The 22484-nt window shown below is 22.9% G+C and overlaps 1 pseudogene; it reads right to left on the bottom strand.

Annotated features, from left to right (window-relative positions):
• Positions 1 to 5205: 5205 nt before the first annotated feature.
• Positions 5206 to 21197, bottom strand: LOC145839314 (uncharacterized; annotated as a pseudogene).
• Positions 21198 to 22484: the final 1287 nt, after the last annotated feature.

The raw sequence follows: 22484 nt of genomic DNA, 5'->3' as shown, positions 1-22484 counted from the left end.
AAAATCTTTTTTACCACTATGTACCAACATGTGTTTTGTTAAGTTACCTTTGATGACAAACTTTTTGTCGCAAATATCACATTTGTATGGTTTTTCTCCTGTGTGTATTATTTTGTGATTTTTTAAGTTGATTTTTCTTTTGAAAGTCTTCTTGCAAACATCACAAGAAAAAATATTAAAAATCTTATTACTTTTGCTTTGACAATAATCATCCATAAATAAACTAACCTAGTTAAATTTTTGTTAAACAAATTAACTTTTAAAGTTTAAGTTAATTAAATATAAGCTTGTAATACTTTATACGTTTTAATTAGCTCGTTGTCTTTAGTTTATGGAATATATATAATAGGAAAACCATTATAAACAATTTTATAGTTAATTTTGTGTCTACCTTAAATAATAAAGTAAGTAAAAATCATAAAAATTTTTATTTATTCACTATTAATTAGTAAGATAACTATTAATAAGTAAGATAAAGCTTATATGTTTCTTAGGTTTTATAAACAACTAAACTAAAAAATAAGTAAAATTATTTTTACTGAAAATTAAGCTAACTAAGTTGAAACTTTATTGGTTTTTGTTAAATACTTATTTTATTTGTTAATTAAATAAACACACTTTTTAGTCAAAATTTATGATAAAAATAAATATAAATAATAAATTTAATGAATATTTTTAGAATGTAATTTATTTGTCAACTCTGGGAAACAATGCTTTTTATTAATTTAAAAAAAAATCAGTTAAATTAAGTTAATAAGGCTAACTTAAAGTGATTTTTTTTAGAAACAGCACCGAACTAGCTAAAAACAGCAGCGAAGTGCTAAACAAAAATGCACTTTAAAGACTTATGCGCTGGTTTTGCATGTCATTTTATTTACTTTGTTTTTAAATTCATTTTCATTTATAACTACAAAATGTTTTTAGTCCTACGTAATAACTTAATAAATATCTAGCTTCAAACTACAAAACCCAAATACTAACTTAACTTAGTTCAAACAATATGTTAGTTACGTCATAATTATAGAAACAATATTATTCGAAAATTTTAAATGCCTTTTTGATTAGTTCGATTTTAGTTCAGTCAGATAGTAGCCTATCAAGTTATAAATTTAATATAAATCCCTTTGTTTATGGTAATTTGTAAGTTATTAAGATTATTTATTCACTTTAAACTGATTGTGTTTTTTAATCTAGTAGTTTCTTGTTTGATATCTAAGTTAAAATTTTCAATTTATTCATTAAATCTAGTACATACAGTTTTTGTACTAGCATGTGACTACTTATACTACACTTTTGAGTAAATTTGTTTAACATTCTTAACATTTTAACTTTTATACTTTTGTTTGAGTGGCTATGTGTAGTCTTAAACTATTCAAACGTTATAAACTGAAGTTATTTTTTTTCACTATGAACTAAAGTATCAGTTATCAACTGACTTATTAGGGTTGCCACTAAACATGGAATCCTCGAAAAACCAGAATTTGACAATTTAGACTAAAATTAACTTTTTTTTTTAATATTTCATGTTAATTAATATAATGTCTATTTTCTTACACCACAAAATTATCATAAACTTAAATAAATTTTAAATCACCAAAAAAAAATTTAACAACACATTTAAAATTGCTTTACAGTATCTTTTTAATGTTGTTATACTATTTAACCCGTTTTTTTGACCTTAAGCTTAAACGTGTACTTTCAAAAACCTAGAAGAAATTTCTTTAAACCTGTTGGCAACTGTGACTTATGTAACCAAAAAAGTTTTTGCGAATGTCATAAAGATAAATTTTTTTCTTAGACTTTTTGCAACAGATTGAATATTGTGTACATTGTGAAGTAAAAACAAAACTAATATTTTAATAAGTTTAATGTAAGTCTTTCAAAAATCCGTTAAAACTGGTATCGATTATCAATAATCTAATAAATATAACTTAACTAAACATTGTTTTATATTTTATATTTGTTATATTGCTCTGATATTATTTACAATATACTCAGACTATTATGTAGTACTAAGTTTTTTCGATTGAATAAATTAGATAAGTTAAAAAAGTATTCGTTTAGGTAAATAGTTATCTTTCAAATACTTATGTTAAACAAAAATATTTTTTTAGTTAAAAGGAAGTTGTACCTAGTTTTTAATCCCTTGTTTAACATAAAAAATAAAATAAATAATTTGAAAATAGTTAAACTTTATACTAATTTACAGCTTACTTATTAAGAATTCAAAGTGAATTAAAATTAGAAAATTTAAAACATAAAAAAAATTCTTTTTGTCAAATATCTTTTTTTTTGTAATTATTATACAAAACTAAAACAATGTAGATCTGAAAAGCATCAAAAAATGTGAAAAAATTTTAAGAAATTAATATTTGTTTAGTTTTTAACTTATATTAAACTACAAAATGGAACAAGTACGAACAAAAAATATTTTACTAGCTACATATCTAATATAAAGTTTTAGATACTTATATACATTATATAATAAGTGTCGTGTATATACATATTTTATATCCTTATATATCGTGTAAATAAAGTAGTTTAAAATCTTCAATGTTTCAAGTACAATCAGTTCAGTTCAATATTAAGCTGTACTTTTCTCTCATTTTTCATGTTTACTTATAATCAATTATAATTTGTAAAAACAAATGATATATTTGACATTAGTGTCATTTTTAGCTTTAAATATTGCAATTTGTTAATAGGTAGTAACTTTGAAAATAATTAAATTGAAAATTATTCCAAACGTATTCATTACACAGATGAATGAAGTATAAATTGCTTAAATAGCTTGCTAAAAATACAAATTTTCAACAAATATGTTAATTAGTTTCTAATTATATCTTATTTTTAACTTTATAACAAAATAATAAATGACATTAACCTTAGAAAAACTAAAAGTATTAAAAATTAGATAATAATACTTTGACTTAAACATAAGCTTTTGCTCTTTTAATGTTTAAGTTTTAAGACATAGTTAAAAATACAAGTGCCTCAAGAAAAAGAATTTGAGTTTTTTAAACTGTTAAGGTCGACAAACGCTTATACTATCTGTTTAACTTATACTGAAAATAACAAAAATAAACTTAAACTATAATAACATAGGCCATTTAAATGTTCGAAGAACCTTGAATTTAAGATAACTATATTTTAACTTTTTTGTAACATATAGCTATGAACATATGTATAAAGGTTGTATGTCTTATGTACAAAATTATTGATAATAAAACGTTTTGTATTTACACAGTGCTTTCGGGCCCTAATATAAATTTTTAACTATTTAATTTTTTAAAGAAAAATAGTTCAGTAAGATGAATAGGTTTATTCGTTAAAGTAAATAAATTAATCATAAAAAGCAAACTTTAAATTGATTTTTATAGCAAAGTAAAATTAACTATTTAAGTTATAATTAGTAATAACAAAAATTATGTTTACTAGTATACTCTACAAACATTTTAAAATATACAGATGCATTCTATATATGTTTTATTTATTTAGTTAATTATCTTTATAGAAAATTACTTAGTAACAAAATATTTTATTTTATTTTCCTTATCTTATAAATTATTTGGCATTTTAATTTATAATTTACTACCTAACAATTATAAACTAAAAATTTTTGCTTATGTCTACTACAACACTATACAAAACATTGTTAGGGAGTATGTTGTTATTTAATATGTACGTTATCTATATTCACAAATTTATTAACTATTCAATGTTTTGATAGGAAGTTAAAACGTGTTTGTTTTATTAGTAAAATAATATAACCAATAAGATTTAAGTTTAATGCAAGTTAATGTTAAATTATTTGAGTGAAATTTGAATTAATAACGTAATACTTATTTTCCGGTGATAACAGTCAAATTAAAAAGTAGTGGAAGTTTGAATATTTTAAACGAACTGATATTTTAAGTTGGGTTTTTTTATTTTTTTAAACACTACTACACGCAAGTTAATAATTCTTTTTTTTAGCATATATGAAAAAAAAAATCGCCCTGAATTATAAATAAATTTTAAACCTAAATCAAACATACAGTTTATTTATATTTTAAAATTTTTATCCATAATTTAAATCAACTTGATATTTTATAATAATAATAAATCTTTAGATAACAACATAAAACTTTTTAAAAACACACAATACAAATATGCAATCACAATAAATACATTTATTGAACTAATTACTCTTGTCTAAATACTAATATAACCTTATAGATAAATCGATGAACAGAATTTAGCTGATTTTTGAAATAAGTAAGTTTATTAAAAATTAGTTAAAAATAAGTATAGTTAATTAATAACTATTGCATAAGATAGTATTTAAAAACATTATAATTTATATATAAATTAGTAAATGTAATTTTATTCTTCTTCTAGATAAATAAATTATGAAAAAAATAATTGTTGAAGTCAAAATTTTCTTCACTTTTTATTTGTTATCTTTATCCTAAATAGTCTATAACTTATAAAAATACTTCGAGGATAAAAATAAAACTTATCATAATATAACATATATTCAGAAATAGCTTACCAAAGAAATTATTGAGGGACAGGTTAATAATTCTTAAATTTTTTTTTATTAAAAATATTATTAAAAACTAAAATTTTGCTTAAAAATTGTTTCAATACTGATCGAGTAGATATTGATAATCTAAATACTAAACCATCATATACTTTTTTATTAATTTTATAAAGACCAAAAACTTTATCTTGATAAAAAATTAAGTAATATTACTGATTTAAAGTTCTTTAATTTTTAAACAAAAATCGTCTCTTAGACATCAAGTCGCCAAACTCAACAGAGACTATTAGACTTTTAAATAGATTAATGTTAAGTTTTTAAATCAATCCAGAGAGTAATTTCATTTTATAACAAAATATTCGATATACCTCAGATCAAACTTAATTTTTTCAGATATCCAAAAACGTATTAAGTTATCGAATTTCAAACTAATTATTTAAATCTAATGTACGATATATTACAATAAAATTTGATAGGTTACGTACCTTTATTTATAAAAAAATCAATAAACGAAGTTTAAAGTATAAAATTAGTTATATAGCCTTCAAGCAGATTTGTTAAAATTCAAGTTACTCAAACATATTAAAAAAAATTAAGCTAGAGTGTCATAGGTCAGTGTAAAATTAGAAATTAAGTCGTTGCAAATGTTTAAATATACTTAGTTTTATAAATTGTAAGTGCTAAAAATAGGTATTTTTAGAATTGTATTCATTTATCGCCTCAAGGTAATCATAAACAATACTTCTTTGTATTTTACATTTCAGTTCTAATTGCTTTTCTTTACTAGGTTCTTTATGAAAATTACGTATATGCTTACTACGTGCAGAACTATCAGTGAACCATTTTCCACAGTCTGCACAACCAAATGGTTTTTCTCCTAAGTGAATTCTAAAGTGTCTGACTAAACTTCCTTTCTGAGAAAACTTCTTCTTACAAATATCACATTCATGTTCCTTCACTTTAGTATGAGTCACCATGTGTTGTTTTAAATGACTTTTTAGAGAAAATTTCTTCTCACAAACTTCACACTGATGTTCTTTTATACCAGTATGAACTACCATATGTTTTTTCACATTTATTTTTTGAGCAAAACTTTTGTCACATAGATCACATTTGAAAAGTTTATCTTTGGTGTGAGTAACTAAGTGACGTTTCATATCACCTTTTCGAGCAAAATTCTTATGACAAACATGACATTGACATTCTTTCTTGCCACTATGTACCAGCATATGACTTGTTAACCTACCTTTAACTATAAATTTTTTGTCACAAAAATCACATTTGTATGGTTTCTCTCCTGCATGTATTCTTTTGTGAACTTTCAAGTACCATTTTGTTTTGAAAATCTTCTTGCAAACATCACAAGAAACAACCATTTTACTTTTGTTTTGACCAGAATTACCCATATTATAAACTTAAGTGCTAAAAGTTATGTAAAATAGTGTGTTAAACACGGAGATTGGTGACATTCTCAATTAATGGTTTATTTACTAAGAGTAACTTATAGTCTTAAACAGTTTTAATTATTGTTTAAGGTTTATAATCTGTTTAGTTTTTATTCAAGTTTTAGTTACAAATAAAAAAATCATACAATATTTTCTCAAGTAAATAAGCTAAATGTAACTCTTTTCTTTTCAAACTTTTGTATAATTATGAGCCTTTAATATAAAAACTATTTATGGAACAAAATAAAAACAATCAAATTAGATGATTGATCAAAAAGTATTACTTTTTATAACCTTACTTTAAATATTTAAAGTCCTTGACAAGCCGTGTTGTTCGACTCTATAACCGAAAGGTTGTTTTTGCACCAGGTCCTAGGACCAAATAGTTTGAGCGTCTTTTATTTTTGTCGTTCAATAAACTTTAACTATAATACAATTAATAAGCATTATCGTAGGTACATACATTATAAAACTACAATTACTTATTTTTACTACAAACTGTACTATTTGCTACATTATTTTAAAACGCTTCACCAAAGATGTAAATATTCTAAATAGAGTTTCGTCAAAAAAAATTTAATTTAAAGTGTTTGTGCGTGATTACCAAAAAGGAAGAAAATTTTAATATTAGAGAAAACCTTTCAAACATTTAAAATTAAGCAAAAATCTTAAATAACATTTCGATTCATTTTTGTTATTCTTTGAAAACTTTTCAATTTGTTATAACTACAATAACTTAACAAATTAAGTTTTAGTTATGAATTATCTTCGTAAATTTAAATCGTAACTATTATTTTAAAAATACTTGTTTTTAATTGAATTTCTTACAAAAAATAAATAAAACTACTATGATCTTTTTTTGTAATTGTTTTGATTCAAAAAATTAAATAAAAAATTAAAAAATTAGGTAAAAAAAATGTTTTATTTACAATATATTTGTTGTTTCGAGACTTTAGCTACGAGACTTATGAAGAAAATTATAGTTTTTATACATAACTGTTAAGATTAATTGTAAGTTTAATTGTAAAGTAAAAAATCTATGAAGAAGATTATAATTTTTACAGAATGTATTCATTTTATAAAATATGCAACTAAAATATGGAACACAAAAAATTATAAACAAAAGTAAATCGTTTTAGAAGAGTAAAATATATTTTATTGATACTCATTTATACAAAAATTAACAAATATTCAGAGTTTTCTAATATTCTTTTTTTTCATAAAAAACTAACCGCTAGCATTGAGTATATTTAGAATTGTGTTCAGAAATTGTTTTAAGGTAATCATACACAACACTTTTTAGTATTTTTTACTTCAGTTCTGATTGTTCGTTTTTACTTAGTTCCTTATGATAAGTACGTATATGATAATTTCGTCCGGAAACTTTAGTAAACCAGTTACCACATTCTGAATAACCATAAGGTTTTTCTCCTAAGTAAATTCTAAAGTGTTTGACTAAATCTCTTTTTTGAGTAAATTCTTTCCGGCAAATGTCACATTCATGGTATTTTACTTTAGTGTAAGTCAACCCATGACGTTTCAAACTACTTATCCAAGAAAACCTCTTTTCACAAACTTCACAATGAAAATCTTTCTTTCCAGTATGAACTGACATGTGCTTTTAGTTTATAATGTATGATAATGTCATCATAAAGATTAATCTAATTATCTTATAATTTTGTAACCTTTCAGATAAAAGCATGAAAAAACAACATGTTTTGTTCAATAAACAACTTTTGTTAGTTTTTTCCTTGTTCTATGATTCATAAATATATTTTTTTATTTTGCAAACTTGTTCAATTAACTAAATTAAACAATATATTATTATATGAACTTGTAGATTTGAAACCATTTTTGAAAAATTTTTGTAACTCCCTTATATATGCCAAAATTTGATTTTAAAATATAGACATGTTAAAAAAGCACATGTTAGAACGTCAAACTGTATGAATTAGAGCGCTCCACACTTATGAGTTAAAATATCAAAAAGAATTTCAACAGTTGTACTTTAGTTGACAATGTTTCTCCTTAAAAGATCTTCAAAGCTTTTTAAGTAAAACTAAAATAACACGATGCAAACAAATATAAATAGTAAAATCAAGTAACGGGGAAGTAAATAATTAGTAATTGTAATTATATACTTAGTAAATATAAGAAAAATCGTTTAATTGGAAAATAAAACCTAAGCAAAGACACTTGTTAAAGTAAGTTCCAACAGTTAAATAACTGGTTTTAATATTGTTAAAAAACTTTTTTAATACAATTTAACAATAACATTATAAATGAATCATATGAACAAATATTTTTTAATAACTTTTTTGTGTTCTGTTACTATATTATCTGAATTGTTTTCATAAAAAAAATTATTCATTTAAATGTTCTTTTTGAGTGCGCACTTATGCTATTTAGAATGCATTTTTTCAAATGCATTTTTTTAATAGTACAATTACTATACAGTACAGCTATTTTTATTAGCAAGTATAATAATTAGTATAATTTGTTTGCAGTACAGCTATTTATATTAGCAACAGCATTTCGAAGCATTTTTGTATAGAAGTTTGATATTTTATGTTTGATATTATTATTTCGTTGATTTTTTATATCTAAAAGGCTACTAAAACCTTTAATAACGTTTTGGAATTTCAACTCTTTTTTTTTGTATGTTTTAAGAATTAACAATAAGTATTAATAAATAACTAATAAAGTGTTTACCTAGAAAATTAAATTGTTTTAAAAAGTTTTAAGATATACATAAATTTAAAATTTAAAAAAAAATTGTTGTAAAACTAAATGAACATTTCGTTTTTTGGTTAGTATTTAGTGGTAGACACAACAAAGTTAGCTGTTAAATAACACAACTATAAATTAGCAAAACAGAAAAAGTTTACGAATAATTTATAACTGATTCCTAAGATTAAATAAGCAAAAAATTGTAAATTAAATACTTAATTTACCATAGGAAAAATAAAACAATATAAACTTTTCGGAATTATAGAAATTTGTCATAAACGCGAAATAACTTTTACTATGAAACCGTTTTGTTAACTAATGTATGATAAATTTTTAGTGGTTGTTCAACAAACTTCATCCTATAGCTTTTTTCTGCTACATCGAAAGTAAATGATAATGATAATTAATTAGCAAATATGATATTGTTTTAAAGCGCAAGAAGTAAAACCAGCCTGCTTTTTTTTTGTCGTATTATTATAGAATAGCTTTTTTCCGGTGCATAACTTATTTAAAGTATATAACAATGCACTTTTCATTTTTTCTGAAATTGTTTTGATTACTTTCGAAGTAAGTTTGTCGAAAATTGTAACTTACTAAGATAAACTGAATTAAAACCAAAACAAAATTATACTGTAGTTTGAAGTTTTAATATATAAAATGAAGTAATAATCAAATGTAAAATTAACTAAATTCTTATACTATAGAACTTTGCTGTAATAATTAAATTGTTAGATTTGTAAGAACCATTATACAAGGAAATACTGATATTAAATAGACCGATAATTCTAAAACTCAACATTATATTACTCTCTAATTGAAGTTTTATAGTTTCCTAAGTCAACATTAAGTTATCAACCAAAGCACTTATAATACTTTAAAATATTTTAACTTTTTAGTTTAACAATAGAATTTAGATATGTTCATAAATTAATATTATTTTATTACAAAATATTTATTATCCCTCAGAACTCAAGCTTTTTCCAGCATATGAAAATATATTAAATTGACGAATTTAAAAATTCTAAGAATTCAAACTATTTATTTAGATTTTATATGAGATATTTCGCAATTAAATTCTTCAGCTTACGTTCCTTTATTGATTAAAAGGTTGATAAACAGAATTTAAATTTTAAAAATATTTTATTTATATAGCTTCAAAACCATATTTATAAAATATTCAATTAACTTTATCACAAATAAAAAAACCAAGCTAGAGAATCATAGTATAGGTCAGTGTAAAATTATAAATGTTGATGTTCAAATGTTTAGAAAAACTTAATTTCAAAATAATTTAAGTGCTAACAATATGTATCCTTGGAATTGTATTCAGCTATGGTCTTAAGGTAGTCATGGACAATACTTCTTCGAATTTTACACTTCAGTTCTGATTGCTTTTTTTTATTAAGCTCCTTATGATGAATACGTATATGACTATTTCGATTGGAAATATCTGTAAACCATTTTCCACATTCTGCACAACCATAAGGCTTTTCTCCTAAGTGAATTCTAAAGTGTCTCACTAAATTTCCCTTACAAGGAAACTTCTTCTTGCAAATATCACATTCATGTTCTTTTACTTTGGTGTGAGTCAACATATGACGTTTTAAATCGCCCTTCTGAGAAAACTTCTTCTTGCAAACTTCACAATAATGTTCCTTTAAACCAGTATGAACTAACATGTGTCTCTTTACATTACCTTTTAAAGTAAAACTTTTGTCACAAACATCACATCTTTTGTCACAAACAAAAGTTTATCTTTGGTGTGAGTAACGAAATGTTCATTTAAATTATGTTTTCGAGCAAAATTTTTATGGAAAACACAACATTGAAACTCTTTTTTACCACTATGCACCAGCATATGACTTGTTAAGCTACCTTTAATGATAAATCTTTTGTCACAAATATCACATTTGTATGGTTTTTCTCCTGTATGTATTCTTTTGTGAACTTTCAGGTAGGATTCAGTTTTGAAACTTTTCTTACAAAAATCACAGGAAAAACTTTTATCAACCATGTTACTTTTGTTTTGACCAGAATCACCTATAGTTTAACTTAAGAGCTAAAAGTTGTGTTTAATAGTTAGAAAAAGAACAGAGATTGATGTACTTAATTATGATTAATAAATAGTTTATTGTTTAATTAAAACTTTAAATCAATAAAAACGTTATTAAAAAAAATTGCTCGATTTGTAAATTTTCATCTAAATTTGTTTAACTAAATAAATTGAAGCTAAAAAAGGTTATTTAATTATAAAATAATACTTAACTAACGTATCATCTATTTTAGAAATAACAAATTATTTTTAAGTGTATTAAGGCTGATTTATTTTAATATCTATTTTATATTACTTATTAGATTACCTGTTGACTAAAAAGTACATGGCTAATTCAAAGTTAATTATATAATATGTAATTTAAAACAAGCAATAATATATAAAAACAAATTGTATACATTTAATCTACTTCAGATGCATTTTTATTAATAAAGTTTACATTTCTGAGCGTTATCTTATTTTTAAATACTAAACTTCTAATTGCAGAAAAACACAAATAATTATCGAATTACTTGAAAACATATTATTTTACAAAAGTAAAGCTGTTTTATCAATTGTAAATTTTTTCTTATGAAATTTTAGTATTTTTTTACCTTCTATTTAATATTTGTACTAAAATACAGATGTTTAGAAACTTTTTGTTTAAAATTCTTTAAGTAGGCAACAAACAAAGTTTTTACTTCAATCTGAATAAAATTTTGATTTTTAAAACCTAATTATTAAGTTTAGGTTCTAATTTTTTTGTATACTTGAAATATGCAAACTAATGTTTGTATAAGTTTTATAAGGTATGAGATGATAAACTAGACAGAAAGCACTTCTTTCTGACTACTTCTTATTATATTTTCAAACTTAAGTGTGATTAAAAGTGCCAAGAAGCTTGGAAAAGAAACAAATTTCGTTTTTACTTCAACAAAAAATTTGTTTTAAATTTAAGTTATGTTAACTTGAGATTTTTTTATCGTCTATTCAATATCTAAGTAAAAGTTTATTGTCAGGTAGTTTAGAAAGCATACAAATCTCTATTTTACTGTATTACCAGTTGATTAAAATTAAAATTAATTTTACTTTAGATACTGTTGTACTTTAGTCACCAATTAAATAAGGTTTTAATTAAATGGTTCGGATAGGGCAGATGAAAACATGAATATTTAAAAAAACTGATCAAATTAGTCTATAATTTTTAGAATTTTGCAAGGATAAGTCGTTAAAAAATAGCTAAATTCATTTAAAACCATTTAAAAACTATAATTAAGTTGCAATACTTTCAGAAAATTAATTAGTTGTTTCATTTTTTTAATAAACTTATGGTTTTTGTAAGAAATATTTTATCTTTAATACTTCACCTGAATTTAAAGATAAAATAATCTGCTTTTAGTAACATTACAAGTTTGACTGAAATTCTTACTAAATTATATTTTTACTTTCTTTCATGTAAAATAAATGGTTTAGCAAGGACTAATCAGTTTGTAAAAAACTAATTTTAAAATTGAAAAATAGATTTTTTTTAACAAATTATATGTGAGATTACGTTAAAATTATTTTGATTATATTGATACGATGATTACTTACTATTAAAATCAGTTTTGTAACAAGTTTCAGAATTTTTAGCTGTTGATAAAAGCATGCGTTGCATGTTTAGATGACCAAGATAAGTTTTGCACACAAGATACTTATAAAAAAGATAGTGCCAATTCAGATATCATTAAACTTGTTGTTATAATGCTTTTTTTTATTAATACTTTTGTTTTGTGTAAAATGATTAAATAAGTTTGTGCTAACGTAGTTCAAATAAATAGGTAAAATATAAACGGATATGAACAGGTTTTCAGAATTTTTTTGAAGTATTCTGAATTTCTTCTAATTTTTGAAAGTACACGTTATTAGGTTTAGTTTCAATTAACATCACTTAGATTTTGATCTCATTTCTTTAGTAACAAATTGTAACATTTTAAATAAGTAAGATTATATACAGATATTAACTAAAAATAGTCATGACCAATAGTTCTTTGTATTTTACACTTCAGTTCTGATTGTTGCACTTTGCTTAGTTTATCTTTGGTATGAGTAACGAAATGTTCATTTAAATTATGTTTTCGAGCAAAATTATGACAAACATAACATTGAAACTCTTTTTTACCACTATGCACCAGCATATGACTTGTTAAGGTACCTTTAATGATAAATCTTTTGTCACAAATATCACATTTGTATGGTTTTTCTCCTGTATGTATTCTTTTGTGATATTTCAGGTAGGATTTAGTTTTGAAAGTTTTCTTGCAAACATGACAAGAAACAACCATATTGTTTTTGTTATGACCAGAATCACTCATAGTTCAAACTTAAATAGCTAAAAGTTATGTTCAATAGTTTATAAAAAAACAGACATTTATTTATTTAATTTAATTTAAAACATAATTCATTGTTTAATGATAACTTTCAATCAATAAAAAGTATTTTATGTAAAAAGTTCCTCGATTTAAAAAAATCCTTCAAACTTTGTTTTACATAACATATTAAAGCTAAAAAGAAAGTATAATATATTATGAAAAAGTACTAAATGAGCATTTTTGGAACAACAACTTATTTTATAATGTATTGAGGCTGTGTTTTTGTTATTATTTATTTAATATTGTGAATAGATTACCTGTTGAGTAAAGTAACATAGTCAAAATAAATATAAAAAATTAAAAACTAAATAAATAATAACATATATCAAAATTTGAGTACTTTAAATTTTATTGTAGATTCTATTAATAAAGTTTACCTTTCTCATAATCTTATACTTTAAAAACTTTAAAATAAATATCTAATTGCAGAGAAAATCTTAAAATTATTTCAAATTTTTTACTTCACCAGAGTAAAACTGTTTTTAATAATTATACTATTGGTTTTAAAAAGTTTAAAACTTTGTTATCTTATATTTAATAGTTTTACTAAGATACAAGTAATGAAAAATGTTTAAGTAAATAAAATATAAAAAACTTATTCTCTCCTGAGTGAACAATTTAGTTTATTATTACTTATATAATTTTTCATCTTTAGATTTAGTTTTTTGGTTATCTAACTTATACTTGACCAAAATAACTAAAGTATTAGATAATTATTTAGACAAAAAGCTCTTCTTGATTGCTGACAATTTTTCTATTTTTACAAGTTAAGTGCGATTAAAAGTTTCAAGTAGCTTTGAAAGCAAACTAATCAACAATTTATTTTCATAAAAAAAATCATCAAAATTTTATTTAGATATACTTTATTTAAGAGATTGTTGTAGTTTAGTCAATATACAAGTAAATTTTAGATAAAAGGTTCAGTTAGGGCAGAAGAAAACACCATTTGAATATAGCTAAAATTTATTTAGTCTTGGTGGTTGGAGTTTATTATAAATAGATTGTTTTTTTACCCATATTTTATATATCTTATGTTAATTTTACTATAAATTAACATAGATGTGAACATTTTAAAAATTATATGCAATAAATTTACCAAAATACAACTTACTTGAAACGTGTAATTTTTATAAATACGTTTAAAATCTTGATATATATTTGATACGCCAACTCACTTCCCTGAAAAGTTATTTAAAAATTATAAAAAGCAAAATAACGTTTAAATATGTTTTAAATATAAGATTTGCATGTAATTTATTTATAAATATGATTTTCAAAATGTTAAGTAGTGACCTACCGAATCCAAAAAATTGTAAGGTTTTTCCCTTGTATATATTCTTTTTTGAAACTTCAGGTAGGATTTAGTTCTGAAACTCTTCTTGCAAACATCACAAGAAACACTTTTAACAGCCATATTACTTTTGTTTGGACCAAACTCACCAGTATTTCAAACTAAAGTGCTAATAAATATCTTCATTAGAGTTTTTAAAATCTGAGGTTCATGTATTTGATTTAACTTTAAGAATAATTAGTTGTTTAATGATAGCTTTCAATTAATAAAAACTATTTGAGAAAAAAATTGCTTGTTTTTAATCTTTCATCTAAGATTTTAAAATTCACAAATTGAAGGTAAAATAAGTGTGTTTTAATATAAGATAGTACTAAATCAATAATTTATTTATTTTTGAAGTAATAACTTATTTTACAAAGTATTAAGACTGATTGATAATAATATTTTTTTTGAATATTACTTATTAGATTACTTGTTGACTAATAGTTACATGAATTAGTTAAAACTAGTTATAGAAATTAAAATAAGCAAAATTATATATTAAAAATTGTGTACAGTAGTTTTTATTTCAGATGCAACAACTATTAAAATTTACATTTCTTAGGTTAATAAACTTTTGAATTCTAAAATAAACATCTAGTTGCAGAAAAATAATAATAACTCTTGAATTTTTTTCCTAACTTCATATTTTACTAGAGTATAAATGTTTTTAACAGATATACGTTTAATCTAAAAAAATTAGCACTTAGTTACCTTCTACTTAAAAGTTACAATAAAATTCATTTATTCAAGAACTTTACATTAAAATATTTGAACTAAAGTTTGCAGGTTAATCACTACATTTCAAGTATTTTCTAATATATGATTTTCTTTATACATTTGTTACTGGTTGCAATTCTTGTTTAATATAAACTATGTATATTTAAGCACTATTGGAAATCAGCATTTAGAAAAATTAAAATATAAAATATAATTTTGATTCAAAGTGTGGTTGTACATTACACTATAACCATTAACCATACAAGTTTAGTATTTAAATAACCTACATCTATGGGTTAAAATGCTTAAAAGTGTGTTAGAATCAGCTTTTTAGATGTCATAAAATTAAAAAAATGTTTGTTGTAGATAAAGTTTTAACTAATGTAATAATGTTTTTTACTAAGTAATAAGAGTTAAATATATTGTATAGTTCAGATACAAAGCAAAGATTACTTGAAAGTTTTCTTTCACAAACAGTTAATAGTTATAAACTTGTTATGCAATCAAAATCAAGTTAAAAATTGTTAAAGCAAATTTATTAAAATGAGTGACAACATTTGACTAAAGATCGCTTTCGTTTAATTTACGTTTCTTTACCGGTCTAAACAGTTTTCCTGTCTTTAATAAAAACGTTTATTTTTAAATGATTAATTATTTGCAAAACTAATATTCGCTTTTCAACATTCCGTTTTAATATTTTTTGCCCTGCTATTAGCCAAAAACGCTTAAAAAAGTACCTAAATAGATTAATAATGATAAAAACAAAAATTTGTCTATATTTTATTACAAAACTAATCATTTTTTTCAAAAATATAATATACAAGTTTTATGTCATTTTATAAAAACTTAATTTTTATTTGTATTACTGTATTGTAATGTGCTCAGTTAAGCCATAAGACCGTGCGAGACGCACACGAATTCATTATAAGAACTTTTTTATTGTTTTCGTTCTATAAGATCTTGATGCTTATTTGCGTTATCGTATTATATTGTGCTTAGTTTAGCCATCGTTGTGCATGAAGCACGACATACATTAAGACTCTGTATAATTAGCAGTACTTTTAGCAAGACCTATTTTGTGTTTAAGATTGTGTCATTCAGATACTTTAAAAACATTATTAAGATATTTTAATTTGTAGAATTTGGTTTTTACTTGTTGTGTTTTTATTCGCAGTTTTATTCTACTGATAAATTGGTTGCTTTGTCTTTTCAACTTTCATTTACATTAAAATCACATATACAATAAACTCACTTCATTAAAGAAATTACTTATATTAACTTTACTTATTAATTACTAAGTTAAACCTAATGAGTAAGGTAAATTCATTAAAAACCTTAAGAGCTAAACGCGCTAAGCGTTTAGCACAAAAAAGGGGACTTCCCCCAATTAAAGGTAGTTCCTACCTCAGGCCCTGGAGGACTACACTGTTACTTCTTTTCAAACATATAAAATGATTTTACGAACATTTGTATACTTAGACTATCCTAAATATCTACTTTATATACTACCTTAACTTATTAATACTGTAATTTAAAAATAATGTATTATTTAACACACAAAGCTAAAACATACATAAAATGTAGACTTAAAGCACTTTTAAAATTTATCTAGTTTCATCACATTGTCTGCAGAACTAGAAATTTTTATTTTTACTAACTTATTAGTTACTTAATTTTTAATACTAACAAAAATCATAATACAAGCTATTCAATGTAACATAATTTTTAACTATTTTAATTACTTATCTAAACAGCGAAATTTTAAAATGACATATATATAATCATAACAGTAGTAACACTATTCGTAGTCTGGTCACTTTTGCATAAATTCATTTTTGATGGATTCACTCAAATGATAAAAATAAAATTTAAACAAAATTGTAATTTAATTAAGTAAAATGAAAAAAACAGTTACCGATAATCTTATTCTAAATAAAATGAGTGAACATTTGTTGTTTTTATAATTCAAGTGAACTTAATGACTGATTTGTAGCTGTCATTGATAAATATTAAGCTGTAACAAACGATCCTGGTATTTTACTGGTATAACTAAAAAATACATTTTATGATAAGTAAATAATTTTAGTATTTTATTTTAGTCTTTTATATTAAGAATTAAAGTTCTAATTATATACCTCTTAAAAACTAATTTCTAGTATTTTTTAATTACGATCAACTAACTATTCAAAAATGTAAACATATAAAACATAAAATCTCAGATGTTACTTATTGTTAAACTACAGCAATTTATCGCTTATTTACGCACATTGTGTCTACAGAAAAATGCGTAAAGATACGAGAGATTGTAAAGATAAGAGAGGTACCAAATGTACTTACTAGAATGCAGGGGCGTGTCTAGAAATTTTTCAAAGGGGGTTCACAATTTTATTTTGTTCTTAATTTCCCGCTTAAATACGAATTTCTTAGGTATGCACTGCCAGTTAAGTACGCAATATTTAGGTGAAAAACTCAGTGTTTAAAATACTTTTTTCTGCTTAGAAATAATAAAAAACATAAAATTAGTAATAGAAAAATATTATACTTTTTATTTTTTATACTGTTTTATATTTCGATAAATTGAAACTAAAAAACCAGAAAAAACTTAAAAGTTATGAATTTACAAATTGTATATCAAAATTTAAATCCGTTATTTAAAACAAATATATTACATACAGTTTATTTGATTAATGATAATAACGAACATTGTATTCATCCAATATAGGTAATTTAAGACCAAAACTTGCAGGTAGCCTAGTATATTACAATCGATGGTTTAAACTTTGAAGTAAAAACTTAATAAATCTGTTGTTTCCATAAAAAACCTTTAGAAATTGTCGAAAATAAAATTGAAAGTCAGTTAAACAATATGATTGAGAACATTATTTTCACGAGCATTATCATTAATTTTCATGTTTGTTTAGAACAGAATTAAATAAAAAAAGCATAGCTTGAATAAAATTTTCTAAGGTAATAAAAATTTATGAACTTTAAACAATCTAAAAATGTCAGTAGTACAGAATCTAAAATCTTGATAATAAATCATTCAAAAAAATTTCCAAGAAAAAAATGCTACTTTAAAACTTTTACCTATTCTCACGTCACTATTAAAATTGTATTTGAAATCTATTTAATCTAGATTTACTTAGATGTTTTGAAAAACTTGGTAATTGTTATTATTTTGTTATAAACTAATTTCTTAGTACTATCTCATGTTGATATTTTATTTTTTATAGTTTAAAGTAAGTTTAAATATTTCAACAAAGAATGACAAACATGGCATATTTTATTAAACATTTACACTTGAAGTTTTTGTCTCTAATAAGTTTGAATTTACTAGTTATGCCATTAAAGGTTCTAACGTTGAGCGATCATTGTTTTCAATTAAGTTCTCAATTGTGAACGAAAGAACAATAAACTAACTAATGACCGGAACTAACGACCAGGTTGGAAAGTGGCACAAATGAAAAGTGGGAGAAGATTCCAGTTTGTGGAATCATGTGATAACTTTGATTATTTGATAATGTATAAGTCTTGAAAAGCGAACTGATGAACACCATGAAAGTCATTGGACTTAGAGCTGGTTTTTCTGTAAAAAAAAGATGGATAAGTATATTTTTTGGTTAAAAAATAATTGATAAAGAGGAAGAAAGAAATGTTATAGAATTTTTACGAGCAATTGCTAAGTCAAACAAAATAAAAGTTTTATCGAAGTCAACGTAAAATAAAGAAAACCCGGTGATGTTACGAAAACGAAAAGTGCAGTTGAATGATCCAAAAACATAATTAAACGAAAGCTGTATAGAATCAAAATCAATTGCTACTGTATAAGTAACTATATCAAACAAATTTTCATAAATTTAGGTAACAAACATAATAATCTAAACGTGTGTTTAAATTTTTAGAAGCCAAATCGAAACTAACACAATAGCAACCCAGTTGCTGCTAAAAATTTCAAAACAACTGAACAATTATTAAATAATAAAGTTGTGCGAACAATTTTTAATTTATAGATTTAAAGTCATTATTTATTGCAATAATGCTTTTTGATAATGTTTAGTTAAAATCTATATCAACATAGAATAAAATATTTGATTATAAAATGCCTTAATTTAGTTAAACTAACCATTTTACTTCCGTTGTTGTACTACAGTTTTATTTAAATATCACTTATATTTGTTATTACTCTTATTAATTTTTTAATTAGTTTCTCGTTTTTGTTTTTGGTGAAATACTGTTTATAATCTTATATTTGGCTTTTATGTAGTTAATCAAAAATCTTGCTTTTTCAGTTTTTATTTTTTATTAAACTACTAATACTAATTTATGTTTTATTTATTGTTTCAAACCATAGTTCCATATTCAAGTTTTAGAAAAAAATAAATAAATTCTAACAATATTTTCTAAACAAAATGAGCTGAATTACTTTAAATTTATTTATACTGTTATACGTTTATACATAATCGTTTTAACTAAAAACCGTTTATGAAACAAATTTTAAAAACAAACTCAGCTAATTGATTATCAAAACTATTTAATTTTAAACACTACATTTAATTATAATTAATAAACATTATTATAGGTACTAAGGTTAAAGGAAAAATATTTTATTAAAAGCAATATAAAAAGTAGTACTACATTATTTTTTAACGCCTAATTAAATATATGAATAATTTTTGTTAATAGAGTTTTATCAAAAAAAAATCGCATTGAAGTGTTGGTGTGTATTTTCCAAAAAAAAAAAGACTATACTAAAAATAAAAATTTTCCAATATTTAGAAGAACCAATCATAAAAGAAAAGTATAAATTATTCAAACATTTTTCCTGTTTTAGTTAGTACAACATTTCAATTCATTTTTTATTCTTTTATTATTATTTCTTATTATACTCAATTATTATATTTCAATTAAGTCCTGACTAGTGTCTTTAAAAAAATTGTTTTTATTTCTATTTCAGACTAAAAGTATACAAAACTTATGATCATTTTTTTATTAAAAATTATAAGTTCAAAAAGTTAATTAAACAATGAAAAAATAATTTAAACAAGATAAAAAGTGTTATAAACATTATGATTACTGTCTTTATATCTTAAGGAACGTATTTATTATATATATGTTTGATAAAACATATGTCTAATTCACAAAACAATTTAAAGTAATACACAAAATTAAATCACTTTAGATCAGTTTAAAGCTCTTTTTATACGAATTTATACATAACTTAACAAGTATTCAAGGATTTCTAATATTAACAAATCTAATAAAAAAACCGCTAACATTAGAGATATTTAGAATTGTGTTCAGATATTGTTTTGAGATAGTCATAAACAATTGTTCTTTGAATTTTGCACTTCAATGCTGATTTTTGTTCTTTACTTAATTCCTTATGACAATTATCAATATGTTTATTCCGACCAGAAGGTTGAGTAAACCATTTTCCACATTCTGCACACCCATAAGGTTTTTCTCCTAAGTGAATTCTAAAATGTCTGACTAAACTACTTTTTTCTGAAAATTTTTTCATGCAAATATCACATTCATGAGCTTTTATTTTGGAATGAGTCAACACATGACGTTTCGAACTACTTTTGCAAGAAAATTTCTTCTTACAAACTTTACATTGAAAATATTCTTTTCCAGTATGAATCAACATATGACTCTTTACATTACTCTTCTGAGTAAAACTTTTACCACACTGGTCACAGTTGAAGTCTTTTTCTTTAGTGTGGGTAACCATGTGTCGATTTAAATCACTTTTTTGTGCAAATTCCTTCAAACAAACAACACATTGAAACTCTTTCTTTCCGCTATGTAACGACATATGTCTTGTTAAACTGCATTTCTGCTTAAAACTTTTATCACAATCTCCATATTTGTACGCCTTTTCTCCCGTATGAACTCTTCGGTGAATTGTAAAACGTGACTTATTTTTGAAACTTTTCTTGCAAACATCACAAATAAAAAATTTAGCACTTAGACTACGCCCAGTATGTCCATTATTATCCATTGTTAGCTGATAAAACCTTATAAAAATTAGAGGTAAACTATTTTAACTATGTTTATTTAGTGGATTTTCCTTTAGCTTATAACGTATAATAATGTAAAAATACAGATTAATATAATTATCTTTTGTATTTGTAACTTTTTAAATAAAAGCATGAAAATTAATATGTTTTTTGTTAAATTTGAATTGTTATATTTATTCCTTTGATCTACGATTAATGAATACATTTTAATTTTTAACAAACAAGTTAATTTATTTAAATTTAGAAATTACTAAACTTAAAAATATGTAATTTTAAACTCATTTTTGGGACACATTTTGTAATTCCTTAAAACATGCTACTATCAGATTTTAAAATATATATTGTTAAAAAACAATTGTTTTTGGGCATCTGAATATAAATAATATTAACTAATGTGAAAATTAGACATTTTGATTGTGAGTAGTTACTCTAAATAAAATGAAATAACTTTTTTTTTTAAACTATGCGTACACAGTAAAACAAATTTTATGCCCACTTATGGTCACAATAGTGTTTCACAAAGAAGGAAAATGTTAAATAATTTATATTACTCTATAGTAAAAATAAAAAAATTAATTGTATCTTAATTTATCCTAGTTTCTCTATAACCCAGGTTCAATAAAAAAAATACAATAATTCTTTTTTAATTTCTTCAGCTCTTAACATTTCAAAAAAAAAATGTTCTTCTATTTAATTAAAATATTAGTAAAAGTTGTACTTAAAAAGTTTATTAATAAATGTAATGGATTTTTTTTCTTATAAGTACTCAAGTATACTTGTAAAAGAAATTTTTATTTTTCCATGACAATAAACTTAGTATAAGAATTAAAATAAGCTATAACTTTATCAGAAATATATAAGCTTAACAACCTTGTGTACGTAAGACTTTTACTTTATTTTTATATTATCGTGCCTTTTTTGGTGTATACTTTATTTGGTCACCTTGCATTAAAGTTTTAATATAAATTAGCTAAAGTTTTCTAAATTAATCAAAGTAACTTTATACAATAGTCAATCAAAACTAGTATTTATCTGATTAAAAAAAATTGAGTTAAACTTACATCTAAGACTTAATATATCTAAACAATTTACATATTCAACCCATTTTGAACATCGTAAGTTCAACCAGAATTATTCAAATTTAATCTAAATAAATTAACTAAACTAAATACTTCTGGTATTTCTAATGTTGTTAATTTATTCTAATAAATTTTTTTGTAACAAATTAAATAATTCATGGTCAAAAATTTTATTTTTTGTTATAAAAT

Source organism: Thalia democratica, chromosome 6 (assembly GCF_965202585.1).
Source record: "Thalia democratica chromosome 6, ktThaDemo2.hap1.1, whole genome shotgun sequence".
Classification (NCBI taxonomy): Eukaryota; Metazoa; Chordata; class Thaliacea; order Salpida; family Salpidae; genus Thalia; species Thalia democratica.
This window is presented reverse-complemented; position numbering and strand designations above follow the sequence as displayed.